Consider the following 12,752-nt stretch of genomic DNA (forward strand, 5'->3'; position numbering starts at 1 on the left):
AAGTTTCCCCTTAAAAAAAAATTGTTTAAGATATAAAACTCCTCCTACATGTAATATTTCTCCTTTTTGATACAAATATTTCAAGAACAAATACTCCCCCTTAATCAAAGACTCCCCCTAAATGAAAGAGAGACTCTAAAGATTAAAAATTATGGGTTTAAAGAAAGAAATATTATTTTAACAAAATGAACTCCAACATACTAATTTACATTTATGAAGTACCTAGTTGTTGCTCATGGTCTAAATTTTTGAAAAGTTCACTTAAACAGTAAAGAATTTGAAAATATGCGTTCTATTATGCAAGATAATCTATTATCAGCTTAAGATAATCGATTATTGTTTCATAACCAAGCACAAAAATTTCCAGATTTGTTGATAATCGATTATCCTCTTAGATAATCGATTATCACATCGGAGTTTTCCGGAAAACACTGAAATTAATGACTTCTAAGACTTTTTCACATATCTAAAATTCCCAAACCCATTATAAAATCATAGAACTCACCGGGATACCAAAAGTTTGATAAATATATTAGCTCTTGAACATCAAAGAAACTTTCTTGATTTTGAAATATCCTGCGAGACAAAAAATAATAACATCTTGGTCCCCAATAAACTTCTTTGGGTCCTTTGAGGTTAAAAACATGTTACTTTATAATAGGAATCCAAGCACATCTTCCATTAGGGACATCAAAATGTTTTATTCTACATTCATTTGAAGTGTGCCCCTTTTGCATACAATAAAAACATGTTACACAATTTATATTCCAAGAATGAGTTGTTCCTTTCTCTACCCATACTCTACGGGTTCTTTTATTTTTATTCTTGGGAGCTTGCTTATTTTTATGAAAGACCTTTCTCCTAAACATTGGTTTTCCAAACCTTTTATTATTTGTTGCATCTTCAAGTTGTTTTTCTAGAATATTTAAATCAAACATATAACTTTTACAAGATGCACATTCAATAATTTCAGTCTCTTTATCTTCTAAAATTGAAATTTTATTTTTCAAAATTTCTTCTTCTTCATGAGATTTTTCAAACTTACTTTGTAACTCCTTAAAATCATATTTTAATTTCTTGTGAGCAGCATCTAACTTACTAGATTTATGAAGTAGTTGTTGAAATGCATCATACAAAGAATCATAATCATTGTCATTACTACAAGAACTTACCTCACTGTTAGAAGAGTCATGGTTAGCAATCAAACATAGATTTGCTTCCTCATCAGATTCATTAGAGCTGGATGAGCTTGAAGAAGAACTTGAAGAAGAACTTGAATCGTTATCCTCCCATTTCTTTTTCTTGAAAACCTTTTTGCCCTTCTTTTCTTTACCCTTTTTAGCATTTGGGCAGTCCGCTTTTATGTGACCTGTTTCACCACATCCATAGCAATTGAAATTTGAAACAAACTTTTGGTTTTCGTTTTTATACCTTTTGTGATGACCTTTGCCATTGCTCTTCATCAACTTTGTGAACTTCTTTATCATTAGACTCATATTCTCATCATCAGAGTCATTGTCTTCTTTGGGGCTTTTGCTTTTTACAATCTCAGATTTGAAAAAAAGCTATGTTCCTTTTCCTTCTTTGGTCCTCTTCTTCATTTAAATGCCCAAGTTCAAGTTCATGCTCTCTCAATATACCAAAAAGAGTCGCCATGGACATTGTTGTAAGATTTTGAGATTCAGTGATCGTCGTAACCTTTGGCTGCCATGTCTTGTTCAAAGATTTCAAAATTTTAATATTTAATTCATCAATATCAAAAATTTTACCTAACCCAGAGAGATGATTAACGATGTGGGTGAATCTCTTATGCACATTATAAATGGTTTCGCCTTGTTGCATTCGAAACATCTCATATTCTTGAATTAATGAGTTCTTCCTTGCACGCTTAACATCATCTGTTCCTTCATGGGTTACTCGTAAAATCTCCCACATTTCCTGGGCACTTGTACAAACTGAAATTCTATAAAATTCATCAAGAGTTAGTGCAGATGATATTATATTTCTGACCCTAACATCATATTGAGCCCTTCTATTTTCTTCCGCAGTCCATTGGGAAAAAGGCTTAGGTTCCTACAAATTATTAACAGTAATAGTAGGAACAAAAGGACCATTTAAAATAGCATCCCAAATACCTCTATCAATAGACTCCAAAAAGATTTGCATCCTGACTTTCCAGAAAGGATAATTTTCACCAGTAAAAAGTGGAGGTTTGTCAATAGACGCACCCTCAGCAAAAGTTTGATTTTGTCCAACCATTTTCGAAAATTTTGAAAAACTATCAAAGCAAGCTCTGATACCAATTGTTAGCACCCCAAAATAATAAAGGAAATGACTTTGGTAGGTTTTCAATCCTTGCTAACTATGACCAACTGGAACAAAGTTCTGTCACCACAAAATTGTTAAAAAAGTCTAAGAAATTTAATTTGGTTGAACCAACTCTTCTCACAAAGGAAGTCATGGATGTTATAGACAAAATGTTTAACATGCCGCTGAATTTTTAATAGTAAGGTGATTTTCGAGTGTCAACTTTGACTTCTAAGATGTAAGCAGAATTTGATTGTGTTTAGCATTTTTTGAATGAAAGGTTTTAGTTGTTGTACTGATTTTTATATCTTTTAGCATTGTTACAAAACTCAATGGTTGGAATGAAAAAAACCATTTTCCCTTTTCAAAGGAATAAATTAAATAACCACAAAAATATTGTAATTTAGTGAAATACAACAAGATACAAAAAAGGAATACACCAAAGAAAATTTAAAAACAAAACATCTCCCTAAAATAAAAGAGAAAAAATAAATCAAAAGAAGCAATTTCTTATCGGTCTTCACAAATGGTATTAATATATAGTGTATGAAAATAATTAATGTAATAAAATATGAAAATATGAAAAGAATTAAAATAAAATAAAAGAGGGAAAATAAATCAAAAGAAACAATTTCTTATCCGTATTCATGATTAACATTAATATAAATTTCTTTATACAAGAAATAATAAATAGTAACGTTATAATTAATAAATATGAAAAGAAATAAATAGTAACGTTATAATTAATAAATACTAAACATTATTATGTTTTGGTTCTATACAAATTTGTGGTTGCAAAATTGGGAAATTATAATTGTATTAATTTTTATTTGAAAATTTTTGTAATGTATTGCAGGTGCATTTTAATTATATTAATTTTTTATTGAGAAATGAATTTTAATTATATTAATATTTAATTTAATTATTAGGTAAAAGATAGTTGTGTGACTTATAATACATTTAACAAAAGACAAGGATAAACTCTTTATAAAGTTGGACTTTATCTTCCTCACCTATATTCTCTCATGGACGACTATATGCAACAGTGTTTACAGTGAAGTAGAAAGGAAGATTGGATTGAAAATACTAATTATGGATGAAGATGAAAATGTAACTAACCACTAAACTACAAATGTGGTTTACAAATAAATATTTAAAAAACTTTGATAAGAGGTATACAAATTAATCTTATGCTATTCCGGTTATTTGTCAATTATTGTATTGCATTCTTTTGTTTTTTTAATCCAATTTTAAATTTAATAAAGTTATATTGATTTTATATTGTAGATTATAATGGTCTTTTGAACCATGAAATCAATCAAAAGTTTTGTATAGATGTTCATAACAGGTACATATATAAATGTTCAGAAAGTTAGTATTATCATGATCCTGGATGTTAAGAACTGTTGCATTCATTTATAAACATGATAAAATTGATATCTCCTACTTTAAATCATATTTATCATTTTTATTAATATTTATTTTTAACTTTTTAATTTTTTTTCATTTACTACAAAAAGAAAAACAAAATTCATTCATCAAAAAAATAAGTCAAAATTCTAGTTTTAATTTACAAAGTTTAACCTCTCAATAATGCAACCTCTAGCACTTTCACACACACCATAGGAATGGACATATTGATTTAAAATCAATTTAGTGTTATCATAACTAACAAGTGACTTGTCTTTACCCATATGAACCTTATTCATGGGATCTCCAATCACAAAGGTGGTAAAAATTATTTTGTAACCTTTATAGATGATTATTCTAGATATACCAAAGTGTACTTAATAAAACGTAAGGATGAAGCTTTTGATGTGTATTTAACTTATAAAGCAAAAGTAGAAAATCAATTGAATAAGAAAATTAAGAGGATTAGATCATATAGATGTGGTGATTATGTTTTATTTAATGACTTTAGTGTAAAAGAAGATATTATCCATGAAGTAACACCACCATATTCACCCGAGTCTAATGGAGTAACTGAGAGAGAAAATTATAACTGATAAGTGCCAAAATTCAGTAAAGATTCATAACAAACTCTGGCACTTATGCTTTAAATTTGTGTTCATTTCATATTGATTCTCCCTAAATCTAAGTTTCAATCACAGGATTCCAAGTTTTGAATTAAAGAAATCATTTGATCCTATATTGTGTGTTTTTCAGGAGAGATTAAAGAGAACTGAAGAAGAGTGAAGGAGAAGCAAGAAATAGAGAAGAAAAGGAGGAAAATCTGCTACAGGTCGCTCAGAACTAAGGTGTTTCGCTCAAGCTAGGACAGGCTCGCCCAAAAGTTAAAGTCTTCTCGCCTAAGCGAGACACTTGCCGCCTTTCTCGCTCAAGCGAGCTTGATCTCGCTTAAGCGAGATTTCGTGAAGAAGCCACGCCCAGTTTTTCAATTCTCGCCTAAGCAAGGACATGGTCGCCCAAGCGAGACATTCCTTCAACGTGAAGAACTCTATCTCGCCTAAGCGAGAATGAGTGGCCCAAGCGAGACCCTTCATTCATGCTGAAGTACTCTATCTCGCCCAAGCGAGACTCAGTAGCCCAAGCGAGAGTTCGGGCTGTATATATATTTTGGAGGTTCAAAACTGTAGGGAGCTTGGAATTTTGGGAGAAGAACGCATCCGTGCTGCAGAGCTGCTACCAGGAGCATCACAGTTTCTCATTTTCTTCTTCTTCTTCTTAGCTCATAGGATTTTGTTGGCTACCATGAGTGGCTAATCTTCTCCTTTGGGATTGAATGTAATCTACTCGAACTTGGATGTAATCTGGTGATATTTATATATAGCATTTCTGTTTTACTCAGTATTGGTATTATTGTTTTGCTCTTAATGCTTACTTCTATCTGATCAATAGATGTTTTGATTTTGATTTTTAGATCTGACTGGAAAGTATTTCTGAAAATCTGATTTGAACAATGATACTTGATATACTGTGATGCTAGGAATAGATCTCAATATATCAATTGCTTTTAACACTCGACCGTAATGCTGGATAGTTTGTTGAATATGTGAGGAATCAATATTCAGGAAACTAATCTTATGAATTTTATACGCGAGGGATCGGTATAAATGATTTTTGAGTGTGCATCAATATTGGTATTTTCAGATGTTATATATTATATTCATCCAGATTACAGACAAGGGAGATAGATGAAATTCAATCCCAGTTTCTTTTACTGTATTTTTCTAAACTTTTCTGCTTTTACTATATTAATTTCATGCAATAGTTAATGTCAAATCAAATTAAAATCTTTGTATATATATGCTGATCAAGATAATTAGTTATTTTAACTGAATTCGTTCCTCGTGGGTTCGACACTCCTACTTTAAATCATTATACTACAGTTGACTTTTGGTACGCTTGCCAAGAGGCCAACAATAACTCTTAAGGAAATGATGAATAGCATGCTTATTAGTTCTAGTGCACCTGATAACCTTTAGGGAGAAGCCCTTCTTACTGCATGTTTTATTACAAAATAGAATACCTCAAAAGAAAACGGGTAAAACTCCATAAGAGTTGTGAAGAGGTTATCAACCTAATCTTAAATATCTAAGAGTATGGGGGTGCCTAGCTAAAGAAATGTTACACGATCCTAAGAAAAGGAAAATAGGCTCTAAAACTTCTTATTGTATGTTCTTAGGTTATGCTGAACATAGTGCTGCCTATAGGTTTCTTGTTCTTAAAAGTGATGTGAATGAACATAATACTATTGTGGAGACAAAAAATGTTGATTTTTTTGAACATATATTCCGTTTAAAGGTTAATGATATAGTTGAACAACCTATAGATAATAATAGTGATGCCATGTGTGAGGGTTTGAGAAGAAGTAAAAGATAGAGGAAGGAAATTTCTTTTGAAGATGACTTTTATACCTATCTAGTTGAAAATGATCCAACAAGTTTTCTGTAGTCTACTTGTGCTCCTAATGCAGAACAATGGGATTAGGCTATTAGGATTAAAATTGAATCAATTGAGAAAAATAATACTTGGACCTTAGTAGATTTGCCTAAAGGAGCAAACCCATTAGTTGTAAGTGGATCTTTAAGAAAAAGCATTACCATAATGGATCCATAGATAAATATAAGGCAAGATTAGTAGCGAAAGGTTTTACTCAGGAACCCAACATAGATTACTTTGATACCTTTGCCCTTGTGACTAGGATTTCCTCTATTCAAATTTTGTTAGCTCTAGCAGCTACCCATAAGCTAGTGATATAGTCTCTATAACTAAATTGTTTCTAGGATCTAAATTTGAAATGAAAGACATGGGTGAAGCCAATGTGATTTTGGATGTTAGAATCATAAGGAAGGGAGATAGTATATTACTATCCCAAGAATTATACATTGAGAAACTTCTTAGGAAGTTTGGATATTATGACTTTAAACTAGTAAGTACCCCTTATGATGCTAACTCTAAATTAGTGAAAAATATAGGAGAATTTGTTTCTCAACCTTAGTATGCCTAGATAATTGGGAGCTTACTACAATTAATGAGCTTTTCAAGACCTGATATTGCTTATGCAGTAGGTAGACTGAGTAAGTACACTTAATGTCCTAATCAAGAACATTGAGATACACTTGCAAGACTTATGAGATACTTAAGAGGTTCAATGGATTATGTCATTGAATATAATGGATTTGGCAATGTATTAGAAAGGTACAATGCTAATTGGATTTCTGATTCAGATGAGACAAAATCCACTAGTGGTTATGTATTCACACTTGCGGTTGGTGCGATTACATGGAGATCAACTAGTCAAATAATTATTGCAAGATCAACAATGGAATCTGAGTTTGTTGTTCTCAAAATGGCTGGTAGTGAGGCTGAGTGGTTGAAAAACTTCTTAGCTAACATTTCTCTAGGAATGAAACCAACCTCATCGATGTCTACACATTGTGATCGTCAATCAACAATAGTTATAGCTAAAAACAAGAACTACAATGGAAAGAATGGACACATACAAATGAGACATAATCTGGTTAAGCAACTGCTAAAGAGTGGAACTATTTCCATTGATTATGTGAAGTCAGAACGAAATATAGCAGATCCTCTGATAGCACTAAATTGATTTTAAATCATTTATGCCCATTCCTATTGTGTGTGCGAAAGTGCTAGAGGCTGCATTATTAAGAGGTTAAACTTTGTAAATTAAAATTCTATGGTGTAAGAATTTTAGTTTAAATAAAGTTTCTAATGATTGTCATATCCCTTACAGGTGGTGTATGATTTGTAGCATACACTTGATGAAATCACCTATATGAGTGTCGAGTGGGGCCACTTGTATGAGATTTTGGCATGATCTCTAGAGCACTCATGAATATCGAGCACGCGCAACACATCATTAATAACAAGAATTGTGAGGGTGTATTGTGATTGATAAACCACTAACATACATAAAGTGTATTTGGTTCATATAGCTTGCTATACCAACTACACAGTGTGTTAAGTTTCTTAGTTTAGGACTATTTCATATAACTTGCTATACCAGCTCTGATGCATTACATCTTATAAGAGACCCGTGATTTTCTTCTTTCAATCTTTCTTTTTTTATCTTTTGCAATGTGTGGGGGATTGTTGTAAATGAATGTTATACCATTTCAAAAGATGTGAGACGACAAAGTTAATGTTTCGTTGCTACACCCATAAAGCCTTGCTTTTTTTAGTTTGGATTTGGCCATAATTTCACAAACCATTTTATTTGGTTTTAAAGATTGTTACAGTTCTTTCTCAATTGGCCATGGGTTTTGTACCATTTGCATGCTCCTCCCTCATCTATAAATAGGTGTCATTTGCCTCCTCCAAGACACACCACTTGAACTTACTTTCATTCTTCTCTTCTATATCTTTTGTTCTCTTTGTTGTTCTTTCCTCTCTTTATTTTAGGTCTAATTATCCATTCTTTTAAGAGAACCTAGCTAGTTCTGAGATCCTTGGAAAATCCAAGAAGTTTCTATTGTATCTTGGGGGGGGCTTATGCAATACACCACGGATAAGTCCTTAAGGAAAATGATTATACACACCTCAGGAAGTGTTCTTTTGTTTGTGATTTGTCAGCTTTTACAACAATTTATAGTGTGGTACTGGGTGGTAGATAAGGAGCATCGATCGTCGTCTATTAAGTGAAAATTCTAATGTTTTTACGTACGACCCTTTGTGAACTATGGTTGATGTAGTAATATTAAATGCATATAAATAGTAGATAATTGTGTGAAAATATATTGGAGTTAGTTATTCCCAAGGAGGATATACTATCATATGGTTTGTATGAGATGTATTGACAATAGGAACTAAACTAAGATTATACCGACTTTACTAAGCTTTGGAATCAAATAGATGAAAATGGTTAGAGGTGAGAGTCGAGGAAGGTTCTTGTCTAGAGTGTTGGCAGAAGTCGAACGCATAAAACTCACCTTGTCATAGCTATAACTTTTTTGAAGAAAGAGTGATTGAGTAATGGTAGGTGCAAAATCTTAGGGTGTTAGTCAATACATCAATCCTCCAGAGATCGTGTTAGTAATGTTATATGTTGAATGATTCGTAAAAAAATGATAACATGAATATGGATGACAAATAGTTTGACATTGTTTCTGAATAGCCAAATTTATGAATTTGTAGCTTTGTTATCTTTTAATTTAAAACTATTATGTTTTAAATCATTTATAGCTTACCCTTCGTATTTTTTTTATGGTCGTGGTAATTCAAATGTGCGGATGATAATGTAGGCCTGGAGAGGAGTAGTTGTGGGGTTGGTTTAGAAGAACAACTAAAATTAGTTTATAGATTTTGTATAGGCAGAGCTTAGATTTTGATGTACTAGGTTTTTAGTTGATTTCTTTTTGAAATACTATTATGATTTTGTTCACATTGGAATGATTGTACATCACCTTATAGTATTTGGTAAAATGTTATAATGGAGTTGTTACAATTATTTACTCTTTTATCATTTTAGTAACTACTTTTTCAAATTTAAATAATTACTCATGATATTATTTACACAATATTACTTATAATATTTTTTTATTTAAATAACTAAAATTTATTTTCTCTATAGTTATATATATAACTATATATTTATAACTATATACAAATTTTATTTTTCAAATTTCACTTTTTTAATTAATACATTTAAAGTTTGAATAATTTATAAATATTTTAAAAATGTGTACATGCACGATATCACTTATATTTACACTAGTTTTAATAATATTAATATATAATAAAAATAATAAGGCTAAATTACTCTTTTTTATCCTTGTTTTTGTCAACATAAGATTTATACAAAAAGTAAAATGAGTATCAATTTAAAGATGAACAATATTGCTTCATTTTTACAAAAAATGAGACTAATTAAGATTAAAAAACAAATGTAGGAACCAAATTGAGATTCTATCCACATGACACAACCTTGAAGTGACATGGGTAAAAATAATTAAAATTAAAAAAAAATCATAAATTAACACGTGACATCCACTTTAACATCGCTTGTGAAAACTAACGACAAATAGCAAATTGAATCACTTCAAAATAAAAAAAAATAGGACAAAATTGAGACAGAAAAAAAAAAACTAAAGGACTAACGTGACACTTGACAAAAACAAAGACTAAAAGAGTAATTTGGCCTAATAATAATCATAATATATAATAATATAAATAATTGTAATATATAATAAAAAGATAATAATACATAATAATAATATAAATAATAATCTATAACAATATATAAAAAAATTTCCTCTTTTGTCCATATTTCATTTTTCCAATTTTACCTTTAATTATTATTTTAAAAATTAATTCTTTTATAAATAATTTACTTTAATCGTTATTCTAAAAACATCTTTTGTGTTTAGCGGTTATTTTAAAAACCTCTTTTGTGTACATATTTTCTTTTATTAATTTTACTCATTACTTTAAAAATTAATTATTTTATAAATAATTTACCTTTAACCGTTATTTTGAAAAGTTCTCTTATTTTTAACCGTTATTTTATTTAGTAATTATTTTTAAAATTAATTAAAAATAAATATTATTGATCTTAACTTAAATTTCTATGAAAATCAAAAAATACGAATACAAAGACGTTGTCACACCTTTGTTTTCGCTAGTAATGTATAATAACAATAATAATAATAATAATAATAAATAAATAACAATATTAATACTAATAATAAAGATATATAATATATAACATTAATACATCGTTTAACATATTTATGCTTCGATGTAAGCTAAAAGACGCATTTGAAACGTTAAATAAACCTAACAAAATTAGGTTAAAATGACTAAATCCAAATATTTTTTAAAGTTGAAGGACTAAATTAGACTAAAGTTTCGAAAAAGAAATAATTCTAATTTTTAAAGACAAAAACATATTTAACCATAAACTTAATTCCACTGAAACACAAAATATAAAAAATTTAAAAACTTTTACTTTATCTGTCTAGTATATTTACTTCAACTAAACTACAATTAATGTATATCGTTAAAGCTAAATAAAATTCTACTCATATGTACCAAAAAAGCTCTAATAAAATACATATAAAAAGGGGAACCATACTAATCAAAAGCCAATTAATCTTTTAAAGTAAAATAATTTCATGTTGGTGGTGCCTCAATCAAAGGACGTAATTTCACGGTCTTGTGGTGATACCTCATTATACGTATCCGGATAGTCAAATCTTGGAGTCTTAAATGGTTTGGTATTCCATGTGTGGATGCTTGATATTTATGCCTGACTTTGAAATTGCATGTTGACTGTTATGATATAAGATATTCTTTCACTAGCTTACCCTTCTGCTTGTTTGTATGTTTGTGTGCGGTCTTTCTCCTTTGCAATGATCATCAACTTTATTGATGTGAGCAGATGTGAGAACCAGTGGGAGTGATAATGATCATAAGAATGCCGTGGACGGGTATCGGACTCACTATGGAGCCCATAGCGGATGGAGTTTTATTAAATTAAGATCCCTTTATTTTGAACAAGACTTTGTGTTACTTTTAAACTATTATACTTCGTTTAGGCTGTGTGTGATCTCTTTCCTTTTGGTACAAATATGCATGGTGTGCTATATACCTCTATATTCTAAACTCGGTATTCTAAATTCGGTACACTCTGAATATTTTATATATGCGATGTTATATTAAATTAAATTTATCTACTTTTAATCCTTCACATAAATCTATTTTCTCTCTCTTAAAGGTAAAGGTGTTTGTGTACTCACAAACATGCACGGTACATCCTCTCGTATCTCACCATTTTCGATCCGTAAATTGTAGGATTGAAAATAATATTTAAATTCAAGTGGACTAGAGTAATCACTTTTAAATTTTTGTACGATTAAAATATATTTTAATTTTTTTGGACTAAGGATTTTCTTTTTTCAATTTTAGGGACATAAAATTAATTTAAAATATAAAAACTAAAATAAAATTTAAACTGAAGTAAAGGAACTAATGATGTCAGGATCTAAAATATGGTATTTTAAATTTAAAAATAATTTAAAAATAGTAAAACTGAATTATTTTAATATTAAAAATATTTCTATAAATAAGAATTTTTATAAACAAATTTTTTTATATTAAATACACAGACTCTTTAAAATTCACTTTAAAAAAGTTTTATGTCTTTTCTCTAAGAATTTTCGCTTCAGAAAAAAAATTCAGTGTGGAAAATTAAAATAAATTCTTAATTTTAAAATTGAAAAACATATTTAATAAAAAAAGAAATTTTTTGACAAAAAAAAATCTGGAATGAAAATATCAACTGATTTAGAAAACTGAGAAAAATATGTTACTTTTTATTTTAATAATCACTATAATAGTAATTTCTAGCTTTTATTCTAAAAAATAATTGTATTTCTATTTTAATAATTACTATAATAATCATTTATTTTTTGTTATCATAAAGAAAAAGTGAATACAAATAAACAGTATGGCATGTGTTCACTGATATCGTAAAATATTTTTTAATTTGTATTCTAAGAATAGAAGAATAATCCTTCGGCCTAAATAATCAATTGGTACTAATGTTAATGTAAAAATAACAATAAAAATTATTACAAAAATAGTAATAAACATTAAAACTGATTATAAAAAAAGAAAAAGTTTGACAAAAGAAAAAACTTGAAAGAAAAATATCAATTGATTTAATAAGAAAAATATGATATTTTTTAGTTTAATAATCATTATAATAATAATTTATAACATTTTATTATAGAAAAGTGAATACAAATAAACATAATGGCGTGTTACTGATATTATATTCGTGACTTTTAAATACAATGGTAATTTTAAGTTGATGAAAAGTTATTAGAAAATAATATAATTTAAAAATTTATTCCGTTGCCGAGACTTGAACCCGGGTCTTTCGGGTGAGAGCCGAATATCCTGACCAACTAGACTACAACGGATTACCGATATATAATGGGACAAATAATTTTATA

At 29.2% G+C, this 12,752-nt stretch overlaps 1 non-coding gene across 1 annotated transcript; it reads right to left on the reverse strand.

Annotated features, from left to right (window-relative positions):
• Nucleotides 1-12,646: 12,646 nt before the first annotated feature.
• Nucleotides 12,647-12,719, reverse strand: TRNAE-CUC (transfer RNA glutamic acid (anticodon CUC)). The gene has a single exon. It is a non-coding gene; the product is annotated as a tRNA-Glu (tRNA).
• Between the last annotated feature and the right edge of the window lie 33 nt (nucleotides 12,720-12,752).

The sequence above is a fragment of the Vigna unguiculata genome, chromosome 11 (genome assembly GCF_037176805.1).
Source record: "Vigna unguiculata cultivar grain cowpea cultivar isolate G323 ecotype 2 chromosome 11, ASM3717680v1, whole genome shotgun sequence".
NCBI lineage: Eukaryota > Viridiplantae > Streptophyta > Magnoliopsida > Fabales > Fabaceae > Vigna > Vigna unguiculata.